The 18,730-nt window shown below is 44.1% G+C and overlaps 1 protein-coding gene across 1 annotated transcript in view; it reads right to left on the bottom strand.

Annotated features, from left to right (window-relative positions):
• The window catches only part of MCTP2 (multiple C2 and transmembrane domain containing 2), a 194,061-nt gene extending 184,795 nt beyond the window's left edge, over positions 1-9,266 (bottom strand). Inside the window, exon 1 of the mRNA XM_050967171.1 lies at positions 9,187-9,266. The gene's annotated coding sequence lies outside the window, so the exon portion shown is untranslated. The remainder of the gene's footprint in view (positions 1-9,186) is intronic.
• Positions 9,267-18,730: the final 9,464 nt, after the last annotated feature.

Below are 18,730 nucleotides of genomic sequence, written 5' to 3'. Positions count from 1 at the left end.
GCAGTCACTTACTAGTCACATTAGGAAAGCTGGTGGTATAGTTTTTGCTGCACAGTAACAGCTGGAAACAAGAAGGAAAAGCCAGCACAATTTGTCTGGCTAGCTCCCCACAAACCACCAGCAATTGCTCCACACACCACAGCTTGGAAACCACTGCTCCAGACCCAGCAAGTGAAAAGGCAGCCAGGAGGTTTGTAGCACATGCTTGGGAACAGAACATGGAAATTGAGGGGAGGGGGCACAACCTGCTGGGCTTTGGTGAAAACCATGAGATAAGGAAAATACATATATTTAAAATCTTTGGTCCTTCACTAAATTATACATTTCAGGCAGTGTTCTTAGTTTTATCTCTCTCTCTTCTTATAACCTCTTTTTCCCTGCACTTCTACCACCAGCTCTTTCTATAGGTTCATTGGAAGGTTTCCAGTTTTAAGGACAGCAGAGCCAGCAATATTTACATTCTCTACTGCATACCTCTTTACAGAGCCACGTCTTGGAGCTCTTACGAGTATGCCTGAGCAAACATGACCCTTTATATAGACTTCAAGAAGAGGTAACTAGAGTAAACACTGTGTGACTTAAAGCCTTGAAAGCTAATATTTAGCAAGCTCTTGTGTTCACTACTTTGGAAATGTTTGCCCCTGGAAATCAAATGAGAATGACTTTGTCAAGGAGAAGCTAAAGTGGAAGAGCCCACACCCAGCACTGACACTTACATTCCTGACTTCTCACGCTATCCTGCATTGGGAATAGACAAGCCAAAATGCTCGCTTTATAGAGCCACGCTTTATGGATTTGGCCCCTAGGGACAAGATTTGCCAGGGCAGCTTTTGTAACTGCCAGAACTGCCTGGGCAACATTCCCCATCGCTTGAGTAAATATGGAGTCTGGGAACCGGGAAGGGTGTAGTGGAACTTTGTGGAGATTGTGTGTGGAAAGGTGGCTCTGAATATTTCCACAGACTGGCAGGTTTCATGCTGATTTCACAGCTCTTCTTTTGACAAACCATTGTTGTTGTCACAAAGTTACAGAAGCCACAGGATTCTGAATGGGAGGTGCCAATATAACAGGGTCTGCGTAAATATGAATCACCTCCACCAACAACTAAAATTAAGCTCAAATGCTTCCTAATTCATCGGTAGAGCTCAAAATGCTTTCCAAAGAAGTATTATCCCGGAAAGAGGCAAAGTGACTTGCGCAAGGTCACCCAGCAAGCCAGTTGTGGAGCCAGGAATAAAAACCAACTCTCCTATTCCCGTGTGCTACCCACTAGGCCACATTTAACCTTTCTGGAGGATTAATCAAAGTGCCTTTATCTTTTCTTCCCCATTTTCATGCTGCCTCTTCACTTCTGAGTTTATGCTGGGACTGAGTGCAGAAATGAAATACAGAAAGGCTGATTTCCAAGTACTTTGAGCCCAATTGGAAGGACATACTAGAAATTGCACAGTAAGCCCTATTCTTCTGAAGTTTCTGGCTCAGTTTTATAGACCTAAGGGGCCATAATTTCCAGTGTAGCTCCATTGACTTCAGAGGAGTTGTCGCAGGAATCAATCGGGTTCAAGAAGTTGGAAACAAATTCAGAGACATATCTAAACCAAACTGCGTTTTTGTGTTCATCCTTGACTATTTTCCAATGTTAATCTCTGAAGACAGTAGGTAACGCTACCTAATAATTATTACCATTTATAAATCACTTTAAAGTCTTCATCAACTTGGTATAGTATCTTTAACACCTATTACAATGCTTTAATTTTTTCAAACGACTGTACAAATGTTAACTAAGTAATCCTCACACATATCCAGAATTATAGATAAGGAAAAATGACTAGACATTATTTTAAAAACAGATGGAGAAACTGAGGCAAAATGTGTAAGTGATTTGCTCAAAGTCATCAAGTCAGTGCCAGAGCTGAATTTAGAACTCAGAAGTAAAATCCAGACTGTGGCGAAGTCTATGCCTATCCAATATGGTCTCCTGACAGTTGCCTGATGGTGGTGAATTTCAGATAATATTAGAACATAAGAATGGCCATGCTAGGTCAGACCAATGGTCCTTCTAGTCCAGTATTCTGTCTTCAGACAGTGGACAGTGCCAGGTGCTTCAGAAGGAATGAACAGAACAGGGCAATCGACAAGTGATCCACCCCATTGTCCAGTCCTAGCAGAAGCTCAGGGACACCCAGATCATGGGGTTCAGAACACAATAATACAATATCACTTGGGGAATTCAAAGATGCAGAAGGAACCTAGATGGTTCTGCTCTGTTATGGTTTGAGCTGACCTGCCTGAATCTTGATATTTTAAATTTTAGAAATACCCTAGGCATTAACAAAAAAGAAATAGAAATAGAAATAGATAGAAATTTGACAATCTAAAAAGGACCCAGTTGAGATACTTGGTATGATCTGAAAAGTAAGATTGTGACATGATTTTATTTCTAATGCCTCTTTGGAGGTTTGAAATTCAAATCACTTCCCTTTGGTTTATCAGACACTCAGTTAACTTCCTGATGGGCACATATACAAGCTCTGTTATTGAGGAGTAACTCATGTTGGGCAGAGATTTGTTATTATAAGGTCTTGTGAGAGCTGAGACTACTGGTGTGAACACAACTCTCCACTGACTTCAAATGGACATTGGATCAGACCCATACATCGCTCCAGCGTCCACTTAAAGCTGATTGTCTTTGAATTACCAGCGATAGCAATGCCATTACACAACAACATCTGGAGTGAATGTGGTCACTCTCCCATAGGAACGTTGGTTATGGGTTACCACAGCCACAAGAGTCAAGCATGCTGTTGAAGTGGATGATAATATGGCCACACAGTAACTACTGTGGCTTCATATCTGTATTTGGCAGGTTCTCAAGAGAATTCAGCGCAGATGCTTTGGAAAGCTATTTTACAAACAAAAGCTTCATTAAGAGGAGTCAGCAGGGATTCTCTCCTCATGCTCTCATCGTGTCCCTCACAAAACAAAGCCCTCTAGCATTACAGAAATGACAGTTGTTCGTGTCATTTGACTGCCTCCTCCCTCCCCCGATGGATGGAATGGGGGAGAAATTCACTGTTGATCATTCTGAGATGGTGGCAAAAGAAATTAGATCTGTGCATTGCTTCACAATCAGCTCATTTGCATTCTAATATTAGCTGCCACTGTTGCTGCTGTATGTTTCTCCCAGATGTATGTAGAATAAAGGAGAGCAAAACAGGCACTCACTCAGAGATGGTTTAAGAAGAAACCCAGGAAAACACCATAGCAAACTGACTCCAAAATGCTCTCATCTTTCATACCGGGGAAAGCTGAATTTTGTCAATGACACTCGAAAACTAGTTTTATTGTTTAGAGGAAATGGCTATATGTATCCTTCCTCACACTTTTAAAAGTTTGTGAATGCAGGGGAATCCATCTGAAATGACCATCAGCAGAAATCTGGCCCCTAGCAGAGGTGGGCTCTTGTTTGGCCTTGAGTTGAATTACAGTGGAAACCTTTGGTCTCCTTTAATTGTTTGGTTTAAGATGACTTTTGGATATTGGTAGTGCAGTCCTCAGGACATGTCTTGCTATAATAGTGAATATCATCTTTCACATGTGAATACATAACATGTAAACTTTGGTAGCAAGGATGAAAAGAAAATCTCAGAGTGTTCACAAGTTTGGTTTGGATAAACATATTAAAAGCCAGGTATTTATCCAATCAAGATTATTCCCTGCTTTGATCCTGGATTCTGTCTACCTTGTGAAGTGGCCCACTGATTGGACTGTCAGCAGAAACTTAATCTGAGGCCCCTATGTCTAAAGCAGTGGTCTCTACCTCCTGAACTAAAGGACTAAACCAGTTAGATAGTAGTAGTAGGCTGATATCCCCCCTATGTGGTCCAGCCACTAGAGTGAAACAAAGACAAGCTTAGCCAGTATGTTACATTTGCAAATGGATGTTGGAAAGACTCCTGATTCTGGTCCCATATGGAATCTGAAAGCATAGACAACTCTGAAAGTGATTTAGTAATACCTAAGTCTTATATAGCACTTTTCGTTGGTAGATCTCCAAGTGGTTTACAAAGGAGTTCTGAGTATCATTATCCCCATTTTACAGATGGGGAAACCAAGTCATAGAAATGCAAAGTGACTTGTCCAAGATCACTCATCAGGTCAGCAGCTGAGCTGGGAATAGAACCCAGGTCTCCGGAGTCCCCATTCAGTTTTCTGTCTACTGGGCAACTTTTTTCAAATCTTAAGGAATTCAAGTTCTGATCCAGATTTGGGTGAAGATTTAGGTGGGATCCTATTTCATGTGAATGGGTTTGTCTGTCCTAAAAAAACCCCAAAACTGGCAGTAGAAATTTGCTGAGGACATGTCTGGCTCATTCCATCCTGATTGCCCACACCTGTATCAACTGAAGATAATTTTTTTGACATCTATTCCTTCACAAACGCCCTCAGAGGCTATGCTGCTTATTCCCCCCCATGGTGGTTCTTTGATGGCCCAGCAGATTTTCCTGAGTGAACTCCGGCGTTGAGCATGAGCAGTTCATTTGTTTCTGTATTCTCTATATTCTCTCTTGTGCTATAAATCCCTGTGAACTTCACTTGCCTTTTATCCTCCTAGAGTCTGTGACTGCTATTCATAGCAGCAATACAGTATCTTCCCTTGATGTCCTTCTCATTAAGGCAATACCACTTGTTGTTGCTACCCAGAGATACCTCATCCACACAGTTTCATCCAAGACACAAAAGAAAACTTTCCACCCTACTCTGCCCCCACCCCAACTCCCATCCATCAGAGATGCACTGACTCCAAGACATTGGCTGCTTGACAGTAACCACATGTAAGGATGAACAGAATGAAGAGAGAAGAGTCCTTGAGTTAGTTACAAGGTCTCTTCTAGGAATAATGCTGGATGACTGGGCTGAGCAACCTCGATCTTGTCTTTGATATTTAAGTATTATTGTACCCAAGGGACATTCAGCAACCCAATCTAATAAACACTTAAGCTCTAGGTGCAGTAGCTGTTGTCAAAACAGGTGATTTTTTAGATTCCGAAAACACAGACAAGGGTGAAAAATGAATGCAAATCAGGACTTAACTTCTTGATATCTTATTGCCATTAAGTTACAATGTTCCTCATGCCATTCATTCTCTCCCTGCCTTTGCCATGTGGAGACTTGGGCCTGATTCTCCTCTTGCCCTGGTAGAAATAAAGAGCAACTCCACTGATTGCAGTGGGAGGAGAATCAGGTCATGAATCTTGGTGATCAGAGTGCGGGCAATTGCCTCCTTCAGTGTTGCACATGGGTGAGAAAGAGATAGTTAGAGGCAGTTGGCCTTGTTGCCATTAATAAAGTTCAACAGCCGCATACATTTGAGAAAGCTTCTTCCCAAGTTCTAGAGAAATCTGCGTCTTATTGCTTTAAAACCTGAGCCCTCCCCAGGGTGTGGTGATCATGCTACCCAGTTCCACTTTCTTCAGTGGGGAGATCATCTCTTACTGAAATCTCAACATGCAGCTACTTCATTCTAACACTGTCTGGTCACCTTCGGTGTTTCTATAACCCTGCGCCACCACAGTATCTAACAGCTTATCACATTGTTTCAATGGCCTCATCATTACCCCAAGCTCCCCACACCTGTTTGTTGTATCCAACTGTTGTCTCTAGAGCATAAGCTCATCAGACAAGGCACCATCTCTTTGTTATTAGTTCGTACAGTGCCTAGCACAGGAAGGTTGGGGTCTGTAGTTGTTACAACAATGCAAATTAACAGATTATTAAGTAGAGGTGTTGGGTCTTTGAATGCTGGGATAGGTTTGCTCCAGCAGGGGGCTCTCTCTTTTTAGAGCCTAAGGCAGGATGTTGTCAGGGAGAAGATATTCTCTCGCAACTTTATATTGGATATAACAACATGCAGCCGCAGCAGGAAGTGAGTGATGTGGCTCCAGATGGTGCCTCTTTCGGTAAACTGTTCACAAGTAGCCCTCTGCAACTTACACATATCAACGGTGCATTCTTACATTACCATATCATTTGATTTTATTCCGCACGTACTTCTTAGTCTATGCCAGAGGAACCCATAACCACTGCAAATATTATTCTTTGTCTTAGCATCCATTGGGTCAGATTATTAAACAGTGGCCACAATTATTTTTGCTAACAAATTCACGTCATGTAGACAGCTAAGTGCCTGGTTGCACCTGCAAATCAGCCACTTAATTATCCAGATGACCTACATTTTATGAGACATCCCTCAAAGGGCTCGGCAGATACCGCCAAAGCCTGTCTGCAAACATTCATTAGACTTGCTAAATGAATTGGCTTAGCTATGCCCATGCCCCTTTTTTGTTCATGCCCTGCAAACTCACTTGCAGTAGAGCTGCCCACACGGAAGTCAAATGGTAAGCTCACAAACGAGTTCTTTCCTCCTGGCTGATAAAAATAAAAATCAAGACCCCAACACTTAATTTGGCCTCCTCCTGCCAGTCTTCCTGCAGCACAGGCTTGGGACTGGCTTCCTTCTGGAGCTGCAGTAGCCTGCACAGCCTGTGGCGTTTCCAACCCACTAGCCTCTGCTTTCCTTTCCACGTGAAACTCTTCCAGACACTCCCATTTCCCATAATCCCCCAGCCTAAAGTTACTTCCCTCACCCCAGATTCTTCTCACCCCAAATCCTAGTCCCTAATCCCCACCCCCTCAGTCGCTCCTCTTCCAAACTTGCCTCATTCTCTCCTGCTCACTCCAAGCCCCTCACCCCTTCTCCAAACAGCCCCTCGCCCAGTCTTGTTCCTCTCTCCAAACTCCTGCCATCTCCTTTTCCCTCTCCCCAAATCCCCCTCATAGCTGTCCCCATGCCTAGGTCATTCTTAACATCTGTACCCCTATAGCTGCACCCTTGCTCCCATGTCTCCCACTTTCTGCCTGCCCCCCACACCACTGCTGCTTCTTTATGCCTATCCCCCTTACCCTGTGCCCTTCAATCTCACCCCCATTCCTACTGCTCCTTTGTACCATCCACCTCCATCCTCATAGACTCATAGACTCATAGACTCTAGGACTGGAAGGGACCTCGAGAGGTCATCGAGTCCAGTCCCCTGCCCTCATGGCAGGACCAAATACTGTCTAGACCATCCCTAATAGACATTTATCTAACCTACTCTTAAATATCTCCAGAGATGGAGATTCCACAACTTCCCTAGGCAATCTATTCCAGTGTTTAACTACCCTGACAGTTAGGAACTTTTTCCTAATGTCCAACCTAAATCTCCCTTGCTGCAGTTTAAGCCCATTGCTTCTTGTTCTATCATTGGAGGCTAAGGTGAACAAGTTTTCTCCCTCCTCCTGATGACACCCTTTTAGATACCTGAAAACTGCTATCATGTCCCCTCTCAGTCTTCTCTTTCCAAACTAAACAAACCCAATTCCTTCAGCCTTCCTTCATAGGTCATGTTCTCAAGACCTTTAATCATTCTCGTTGCTCTTCTCTGGACCCTCTCCAATTTCTCCACATCTTTCTTGAAATGCGGTGCCCAGAACTGGACACAATACTCCAGCTGAGGCCTAACCAGCGCAGAGTAAAGCGGAAGAATGACTTCTCATGTCTTGTTTACAACACACCTGTTAATGCATCCCAGAATCACGTTTTCTTTTTTTGCAACAGTATCACACTGTTGACTCATATTAAGTTTGTGGTCTACTATGACCCCTAGATCTCTTTCTGCCATACTCCTTCCTAGACAGTCTCTTCCCATTCTGTATGTGTGAAACTGATTGTTCCTGCCTAAGTGGAGCACTTTGCATTTGTCTTTATTGAACTTCATCCTGTTTACCTCAGACCATTTCTCCAATTTGTCCAGATCATTTTGAATTTTGACCCTGTCCTCCAAAGCAGTTGCAATCCCTCCCAGTTTGGTATCGTCCGCAAATTTAATAAGCGTACTTTCTATGCCAACATCTAAATCGTTGATGAAGATATTGAACAGAGCCGGTCCCAAAACAGACCCCTGCGGAATCCCACTTGTTATACCTTTCCAGCAGGATTGGGAGCCATTAATAACTACTCTCTGAGTACGGTTATCCAGCCAGTTATGCACCCACCTTATAGTAGCCCCATCTAAATTGTACTTTCCTAGTTTATCTATAAGAATATCATGCGAGACCGTATCAAATGCCTTACTAAAGTCTAGGTATATCACATCCACCGCTTCTCCCTTATCCACAAGGCTCGTTATCCTATCAAAGAACACTATCAGATTAGTTTGACACGATTTGTTCTTTACAAATCCATGCTGGCTATTCTCTATCACCTTACTACCTTCCAAGTGTTTGCGGATGATTTCTTTAGTTACCTGCTCCATTATCTTCCCTGGCACAGAAGTTAAACTAACTGGTTTGTAGTTTCCTGGGTTGTTTTTATTTCCCTTTTTATAGATGGGCACTATATTTGCCCCCTTCCAGTCTTCTGGAATCTCCCCCGTCTCCCATGATTTCCCAAAGATAATAGCTAGAGGCTCAGATACCTCCTCTATTAACTCCTTGAGTATTCTAGGATGCATTTCATCAGACCCTGGTTACTTGCAGGCATCTAACTTTTCTAAGTGATACATCCCCACCCACACTTGTGTTACAACCCAATGGCCCCTGATCCTGCAGCCTCAATCTGATCACCTGATGCCTCAGGCAGATTGGTAACATAAATCTGTTACACTTGCGTCTATCCCCTAAGGTGAGATAGGGATGGAGGGGAGGAGAAGCTGCTCTCCCAGCCAGGCCCCCTACTCCAGCCTAAGACACTCAGAGCCAGCAGAGGAGGGAATCATGCAAGCCAGATCTGAGCAGGCTACTGATAGCCACATCTGCAGCCTCCTGTCTGCCCAGCACAGGGGGCATAGAGGCCCTGGCTGCCCCAAGGTTGCACTCACAACCTTGCAATCACAATCTTGGGCCAGCCTCAGCCTATTAACTTTGCAGGTGGAGCAGGGAGGTGGTGGGGAGGAATCCAGTAAGTGCTGCTGCACAAAGCAGGCTCAGATTCTCCTCTCTGTGCCCTCCCTCCCATTCACAGCCACCCTCGGGTTGGGGGCTAAAGGCATCACTGTCCCCCAGGATGAAAGTTGGTGGTGAGATGCTCCTCTTTCACCCCCTGGCTCTCCTCCAATCAGGGAACAGAAAAAATTCGATATGATTTACCTTTCACATCATACCCCTGGCCAGGTTTTAAGGCAGCAGGCGTTGAGCCAAGAACCTTGGGATCTACAGCTATTAGGTCTGTTGCGTGAGTGTTCATTCTACCCAGTAACAGACTCATAAATCTACAGGTGTGGCACAGGCACTAGAAGACAAGTGGTTATGCTGAGTAACATGGGTTATGTAACCAACGGCAGCTAAGCAACCCAGCTCTAATAGCAGGTTTCTAGTTGTGAGAAGCATCCCACCGAGCCATCAAAATTCATGAAAAATTCAATCCAGTGATTTCCATGTACAAATACAAGAAAACTGCCCAGGGCTCAGAGAAGGAAAAGGAAGGGAAATTTGTCAGATTAGATATTCATTACAAATGCGCTCCTTTTGCACCCACACGTTCCACACAAATCTGCTATTATTTCACTTTTATTGTCACCAGTTGTTTACATCAGCAATGCCCGGATGTGAAACAGAGGCTGCAGGCAATGTAAATTACAGGGGAGATGGAAATGGGCCACAAAAATGGCACTGGACTTGAAACAGATTCTGAACTTCACCCATATGTGGTGGATTTTAAATTCCAGGTTCTGAGCGAGGCCCATGTAAATTCAGGCCTACGTAGTGAAGTGCATATCAGGATCTGAATTCACATTTTCCTCTAAATTTGCTAACATTAGGGTCCAGTTTGAGCCCAACTTCAATTTATACAAAATGAATCCCACTTCCTTTTAAGATGTTTGCAACATTCTGACCTGGATGTCCCTAATTGAGTCCTACATTTTGGACATTGTCAGGAACGTATTGGTGTACAATGTGCTCCCTTAGAATAGGAGAGGAAATACATGGCAAACCAACACCCTTTCCTATTTTTAAGGCCCTTATCTATAGCCAAATATGTAAATTGGCTTCAGTGCAGCCCCAAAATCTCAGGATTGGCAACACTTTATTTTTAGGATTGAGCGCTTGGAGAGTACCACAGGATTTCAGTTTTCAGGAAACCATGACAGACTTGCTACATACCCTTTGGAGAATGCAGCACAAAACAGAAACAGACAGCCGCCGAAGTGACAAGGGCAAATAGAAAGTCTTCCGAGAGAATCGATGGTAGCAGATTAATGTGACTGTTTCTGTACAGTAAGAGCAATAGCATACAACACTGCACATTGCTCTCTTTCTCACACACCGCTCTGCTGACATACCTCAGCCCAGTCCAATTCCCAGCAGACAAGTGTCCATAACAGAGAAATCAACACCACCGCTGGCATTTAACTGGCAGCCTTCTTGGCACACTCAGCCTGGAGAGGGGATAGCAAGCCATGCAGACTAAACTGTTCTCTTGCCCTGAGAGATGATCTCTCCATATAAGGGGAGAAGAACTTGGACTCCAATCCCACTGGCAGAAAACCCTGAACTGCCGTTGCCCATGGTTTGTCTTTTCTGTGAATAAGCAGAAGACTTCACTCTCCAGCGCTGTCAATCTAACGCTTTTCAGCCGCCCTAAATCCCCATATAAAAGCATAACTCAGGCCTCACTTTACCCCAGCTTCTTTCCTACATCTTGTGCCTCTCACCCACCAGTTACATCGAGTTGCTCCAAATGGTATAGCCATGATTGTCCTTTTTTTCTCTTCTTTAAATCTTGGTGGTTTCAGGTTATTTGCTTGTTTGTTTCTTCCCTAAAATGATACAAGAAAATACAAAGGCAGAGAAAAAGCAGCCTGGATAGCATCAGTCACTCTTGACAGTTCTTGCCATTTTATCATCGATCTCATGATAGTTGATGTTCTCTTCAAAGCCCCATCTCCTGGAGTCATGTGATTATGGGGGAACCCCAGTTTTCATTTACAAAACAAAGGTTAGCTTTGAAATTGCTTAAAACACAAGAAGGCAAAAATTTTCTCTCCCCCACTGTCCAAAAATTTTTTTTTTGCTTAAATTTGTGATTTAAAATAAAATCTCATGATTTGTACGGCGGGGCTGAGTCATGATTTGAATATCTGGGTTGGTGATACTGGAATCTATGCAGGCAATTCGCCAGACAACAGATGGGAAACTTTGATTATTTCCCTTTTGAAGTTTCAGTCTGATCAAAAGTGTTTGTCACTGCTTGGGGCAAGGGAGCTAAAGAAAGTAAGGTCTGATTGTAGGAGAGAAACTGAAAAGGGAGGAAGATAAGAAATAAGGATGAGGAAGACGTTAATTGAGACATGGAAGAGGAAGCAAATGAGATGAGAGACAGGCTTGGATACAAAGTGTGTATCTCAAGCCTGTGATATGAGGATCTACAATAAAGTGTGATTATAAAGGGCCTTTTATAGTATGACAATATCTTGCAACATCTCCTGTAAGAACAAGTCCAAGCTATCTCTTCTACAGGGGCAATTTCTTTCCACTATGACAGCAGCCACTAAATCTAATTTCCAGTCTGCGCTAGGGGGAAATATGGATCTTTTCAATGTCTACATACAAATCTGTAGTGTAAGGTAGGAGCTGATGCTGCATTCTTAAAGTAAAGGTGGTTTTGAACTAGCCGTACCAAGACCAAGGAGTAAGTGTATAACAGACGGGCAAGTAGGGGAATTTAGGGCTTCTGAGATGTGAGTGCACACATTGTCCAGAGCAGGGCATTCATGTGGCAGGACACCAAAGGATCCACGATAGTGTGGTGTTTGAGTGGCTACATCTCCAGCAGGTGGCAGCCTGTAGAAAGTTCCCAGTAGGGTGACCAGATAGCAAGCATGAATAATCGGGATGGGGTGGAGGGTAATAGGCGCCTATATAAGACAACGCCCCAAATATCAGGACTGTCCCTATAAAATTGGGACATCTGGTCACCCTAGTTCCCATTTTGCAATCTGATTGGCAACCAGCAGCATGTGCTTACTATTTTGGGTTTGGTGAATGTGAAGTGCATTTTGCATAGTGTCAGATCAGTTTATCCAAGAAAGGATGGTCTTATGCTTTAAGGCATTAGACTGGGGTGTAAGAGATCCGGTCTCAGCTCTTGAATCTGCCACAAACTTCCTGTGTGATCTTGGGCAAGTCATGTAGCCTTTCTGTGCCTCAGCTCCCCAGCCATAAAATGGAGATAATATTTGCTTCTTCTACCCTTTGCCTATCCTTTCTATTTAGACTAAGCTCTTCAGGGCAGGGACTGTCTTGCAATGTGTACATACAGCGCCTTGCACAGTGGGGCCATGACTTGAGTTGAGGTCTTGGTAATTAATGCAATACAAATAATAATTCTGCTTTGCACATTCTAGGCTCTACATTCCAAGTTGTTACCAGTGGCTAAACGCTACCTACTACTTACTCATCCTCACCCTCATTCGTGGCACACTGAGGGTGTCCATTTGCTTTGGAGATATATTTCTCCAGTGGAGAAGCAAGGGGTTTAGGGATGTGTGGTTTTAACAGAAGTGATGGATTCCCGTTTTCAAGTTAGGGTTGAAGTATGCCCAATGCTCAGTAATACCCCGAGGATGCTAACATCTCTTCTTCTTCCACTCTCAGGTGTTGCTTGTTCCACAAAGGGAATGTGGGGTTAAATATTTCCCCTGGGGATCAGGATGAGAGGGAATATGACTATTTAAGTCCTGTAGATGTGTGGAATTATTTAGCATTTCTGAGTGCATCATTTAATTTAGGCCTATGCATTTTGTGATGACAAATTAAAAGTTCTAGTTTTCGTATTTCTAACGCTCCCAGAACCCAGGAAGTATTACAGATTTTGCCAGCTGATCTTGTAACCTGACATTGCACTGAACTGGTGTAGACATGCACTTCATCGCTCACAGTACAAATCAGCTGGAGACCTCTTATTTTGCAAAACCCAGTGTCCTTTTATTTCCCTGTGTACGTTCCCACCACCATCCATATACAGCTCTGTACAATTCAATAGGAGTTAGGTAGCCGCGCACTGGACAGCCAGTTCCTGTGGCTGGCTAGGAGCAGCAGTTCCTCACTCCTTACTCCTCCTGTTCCTCCCCCCCGCAACACCCCCTTTCCACTTCCTTCCTGCCTGCCTGCCAGCTTTATAGGGCTTCTTCCCAGCAGGCTCACAGGTGATTACTCTTAGACTCCTTTAATGAGCCGCACCCTGCCAGCTCCAATCAGTTCCCCTGGATGGGAGCTGCGCTAGCAGGTTCTAAGCTGACAGGGGCTGGTTCAGTGCCTCTTAGGCCAGCACCCTGTTACAACTGGTCACTGAAGTCAAGTATTGCTGGATTTGTGGAATCAAGGTTATAAACAGGCAGAAATGTGCTGTCCATAAACATTATTTTCTTAGACTCCTGTTTTGTTGTTATTTATTTGTTGGTTCTGAGCAAGTGTCTTTCCCACTCGTCTCTAAAAGAAAGTTCACGCACTTTGCAGAGTCAAAAACTCAACTCCTTTCATGGGGTTTGGCTTTATTAATAAAATAATAGGTCTATTCGAGCAGGAGCAACTGCTAGTTGTGTCTTATTTTGGCCACTGATAGTCAAACCAAAGAAAGATGCCCTGTTTCATCGTATGTTTTCGTTCTGATGTTTACCAAGGAATAAAGAGCTTTACTATATCTTCTGTGCTGATCCATTTGTCAAAATATGTATTCTGTCCATATTGAGTGGAGAACGTGACAAACTGGGTCTAACTGCTCATGCAAAATGTGCTTCAGAATTTTTCATGAGATGACACGGTTTTAAGTTTTATTGCAAAATTATTATAGATTGATCAGAAAATGTGTCTGGCTAGGAAGGGTGCTGGATATGGCAAGCATCTACCTTTTGATTTAGAGGAGTGGAGATGCTATTTGGCCCGTTTTTATCATATTAAAATATTTATATCATACCAGTAGGAATGCACGTTATCTATATTAAGAGTTTCATTCTTCTATAGCTTATAACAAACAGTAGGTTGAAATGTTTGGAGAATAGCTTAATTTAATTTTAAAAAATGGACATTTTCATTTTGTCCCAAAAATTTGTTTTCCAACATTTTTCAACTGAACCTTTTTTTGTTTATTGGCATCTGTGATCTGTAGCCAGGGCCGGCGCTACCATTTAGGCAGCCTAGGCGATCGCCTAGGGCGCCAGAATAAATGGTGGGTGCCGTTTTGCCGGAGGGGGCGGCTGGCGGCTCCGGTGGAGCTGCCGCAGTGGTGCCTGCGGAGGATCCGGTGCTCCATGGCTCCGGTGGAGCTGCTGCAGTCGTGCCTGCGGATGGTCGCCTGCTCGCGCGGCTCCGATGGAGCTCCCACAGGCACCACTGCTGCAGCTCCACCGGAGCCGCAGACCACCGGACCCTCCGCAGGCACCACTGCGGCAGCTCCACTGGAACCGCGGGACCAGCGCGCGGGGCGGCAAAATTGCCGTCCACCTAAGGCGCTCAAACCCCTAGTGCCAGTCCTGTCTGTAGCACAACTATTGGTGAAGATGTGGTTCAAACTGTCAAAAGGTTTAGAAGCCCTGCTCTACGGGAACAATCTCACAGTGGCAAAGAACTAGTCTGGGTGATCTACTTGATATTGTCCATCTCTTTATCTAAAAATAAAATAGAATGTCAAGTTGCACTGCTACAGACTAGGGACCAAATGGCTAGGCAGCAGTTCTGCAGAAAGTGACCTGGGGTTACAGTGGATGCGAAGCTGGATATGAGTCAACAGTGTGCCCTTGTTGCCAAGAAGGCTAACAGCATTTTGGGCTGTATAAGTAGGGACATTGTCAGCAGATCAAGGGATGTGATCATTCCCCTCTATTCGACATTGGTGAGGCCTCATCTGGAGTACTTTGCCGTTTTGGGCCCCACACTACAAGAAGGATGTGGAAAAATTGGAAAGAGTCCAGTGAAGGGCAACAAAAATGATTAGGGAGCTGGAGCACATGACTTATGAGGAGAGGTTCAGGGAACTGGGATTGTTTAGTGTACAAAAGAGAAGAATCAGGAGAGATTTGTTAGCCGCTTTCAACTACCTGAAAGAGGGTTCCAAAGAGGATGGATCTAGACTGTTCTCAGTGGTAGCAGATGACAGAACAAGGAGTAATGGTCTCAAGTTGCAGTAGGGGAGGTTTAGGTTGGATATTAGGAAAAACTATTTCACTAGGAGGGTGGAGAAGCACTGGAATGGGTTACCTAGGGAGGTGGTGAATCTCCTTCCTTAGAGGTTTTTAAGGTCAGGCTTGACGAAGCCCTGGCTGGGATGATTTAGTTGGGAATTGGTCCTGCTTCGAGCAGGGGGTTGGACTAGATGACTTCCTGAGGTCTCTTCCAACCCTGATATTCTATAATTAACTCAAGGGGAGGAGAGGAGAGAGGCCACATTGTACCCCACAGATTCTCCAGGGCATATTTTCATTCAAGAGCTGTTGATGTATCTCAGAACCTTGCCAGATTACCTTGCCAGATGGGCCATAACCTATCTCAGAACCTTGCCAGATGGGCCATATTCCTTCACATTAGCTGACTTTTAAAATATTATTTAAGTGAAATCTCTACAAAATAATGAAGGTGATTTTTTTCCTGAACTCAGAACCCCAATAACCATGCCCTGGCTATGTAATTTATTTGTTATATCTTCTCTACATAACCCTATGGTAACCACAGTAAGGTAAATGACCTTGTTATTTCTGTCTTCTAAACTGCAACTTATCATACTATCTAACCACAGAAAGTTACTGTGCTTGTTCATTTTTGCCAGAAATACTCAAGTAGTGCAGAAATTAGACACCTGTTACACTGAAATGGATTTTTCCAAGCAAAGGGATGCTGTACTTATCAGGGCTGTGACCGGGTTTGCTTCTGCAAAACCCCTTCATGGCTCACCAGGGAACAGCTCACTCAGTCATGGAGTCTCCAGTCATTGACTGCTCTTTCTCCCAGGGTCCAATATAGCAGCATTTTAACCTTCCAGCCAAGGAATAGTTGAGTCCCACCCCTTCTGTGGCATTAAAGTCTCAAGAAACAGAACAAACAATACCACAACTCAAAACAAGATCATCTGACAAGCTTCAGCAGGACCCCTTTGTAGCAGTGTGAAGATTCACCAGTGCTGCGCCTCCCGCTGGTCATCTGGGAATTAGCTCTTTTCCAGCATACAGAGCATCCTCTCTAGGATGGTGTCTCGCCTGCCACTGGCCCCATGTCTCTCCCGGACCCCGATGCCTCTTTACCTCAGGGTTCTGCCCCCAGCAGTATCCCCTTACTCTGAGTTTCCTCTCCCAGGGGAACCCCCAACCCTCTAAACCCACCTTGCCTCAGTGGCTACCTCCAGTCATCATCTAGCCCCAGCTCCCAGGGGCAGACTGAAGTCTGTAAACCACTCATCATGGGCAAGTGGGTTAGGACCTGCTGCCTTTGCCTATTCCCGGGCTGCCCCTCTGCAGCCGCAGTACCTTTTGGCCTTCAACAGGGCCTGCAGCCTGGGGGTTTACCAGGCTGGAGCTCCCAAGCTCCCTTTGCCCTTCCCCAGCAGTGTTCCACTTCAGGTACCTTGCTCCCAGGAAGCCAGGCCCTTCCCATTCCAGGGCTAGAGTGAGACTCCTTCACTCCTGGCCCTCCAGCCCTCTTATCAGGGCCAGTTGGGCCTTGAATGGGATGGCCACAGCTGTGGCTACCTCCCCAATCAGCCTAATTTGGCTGCTTTTAACACCTGTTCTCCAGGAGTCAGGCAGGCACCCCACTTCACCCCCTTATATTCAAGGCCTATTTTCAAATAACCAGGACTTTGGTTGGTGTCCCAGGGTCTGGTCAGCCCTTCCCCCAGAAGGGTCACCTGACCAATTAGCTAACTCCATCTCTCAGCTGCTCTCCTTCCTGGTCAGCCCTGAACTGGGCTAGGTCATCTCCTTTTAACTCTTCTCTCCATCTGCTGCAGGGGTCAACTGGATCCACAGGTTCTCATTAACCCTCTTCTTGCCATACCATGAGGACACTTAGGAGCCTAAATGCCTTTGTGGATCTAAGCCTAACTTCCACTGAATGGAAGCCTAAAGATGTAGGCCTTAATTCTTATGTATGCAATGTCATGCAGTTCGATTGGCTGAGCGGTTCTGATTTGTGATTCCGCAGTTATGCAAGAGAACAACCGCCCAAGGAGAAGGTGTCTAAAGATGAGGTCATTTGAAACAAGGGTCTAATCCCACAACCCTTACTTACATGAGTAATCTTTATTGTGAGTAGCCTTGTTGACGTCAGAGATCCCATTTATTTTAATGAACCTACTTAGTTGAGTTAGGAGAACTAAGTGTCAGTAAAAGTTGCAGAATAAGATCCCAAAAGAGAGCATAAGAATGGCCATACTGGGTCAGACCAAAGGTCCATCTGGCCAAGTATTCTGTCCTCCGACAGCGGCCAATGCCAGGTGCCCCAGAGGGAATGAACAGATCAGGTAATCATCAAGTGATCCACCCCTGTCGCCCATTCCCAGTTTCTGGCAAACAGAGGAATGAATAGTACGGGAAGATCATCATTGTACCTCTTCTGCCTGGATTTCTTGTGGCATTTATTTGCGATTAATGTGGTATACTGTGATTTCCAGAAATGCACACTGGCTAGATTGACAGCTGATAAAAATGCCTTTTCTCCAAGCATATATTAATAGTGGTAGCTTTGCATGAAAGCCAGTTGGCTAGACATTTAGGGTCCAATCCTGTTCCTGCCAAACTGAGCAAAAAGTTGGGGTTTGTCACTGAATTAAATGGATCTGCATATCCTCAGGCGTAACTTCATTGGAACTGATTCTGCAGCCATGTTTGTCTCCAAAAAGCAATGAGTGCACATTCGCCCAAGCAAAAGAGAGACATTTGAAAATGCAGATGACTAAATGCAGTGTGTGATTCAATTTACCTCTGTAGTCTCTGCTAAGTACCATAAATCTTGGTTTTACTCTAAGACAAATTGTCACATTATAGCCTTGCTACACAGGCATACACAAATTTCTTGTTCCAAAAAGAAAGAGAGAGAGAGAGAGAGAGAGAGAACTGCCTGCTAGAACAAGACATATGGAATCTCTGGTTATGGCTAAATAATTTTTAAAACCTCTCTCTCCGTCAGCTCTCCGTGAGTCACATGTGAATTGCCTAAAGAGTTCTGTCAACAATAGTTTATTTTACATACAGAAATAATTAGCATTATTATAGCAGACTAAAGTGGGAGGATTACGTCTAGCAGAGTCTCATAAAACTCACCATGTAATGTTAGGGCGGTTAGGAACCAGTAGTTTGTAGATTTGTGTACCAGAACAGAAACTAGCAGTGCTCCAAAGGAATAATGTGAAGATGAAAATCATAGGTTTCACCTTCTTTGTTTGTGTTACCTGTAAAGTTTCAGATTATTAAAATTGAAAGAAATGGACTGAATCTAATTTATGTTGCATTTTTAGGATTTTTTGTTTGTTTTTCTGCTTCATCCAGAGTGGACAGTGAAACTACACTGGTCAATTTCCCTTTTGTTTATAGTCAGTTTCTCTTTCTGATACTCATAATAACATGCTGCTGAGTTTGGATTCTCAAACCAAAAAAAAAAAATCACTGAATATATGTTTTTAATTTCGGAGAACATTTCTATTCATAGG

The sequence above is a fragment of the Gopherus flavomarginatus genome, chromosome 9 (genome assembly GCF_025201925.1).
Source record: "Gopherus flavomarginatus isolate rGopFla2 chromosome 9, rGopFla2.mat.asm, whole genome shotgun sequence".
Lineage (NCBI taxonomy): Eukaryota > Metazoa > Chordata > Testudines > Testudinidae > Gopherus > Gopherus flavomarginatus.
This window is presented reverse-complemented; position numbering and strand designations above follow the sequence as displayed.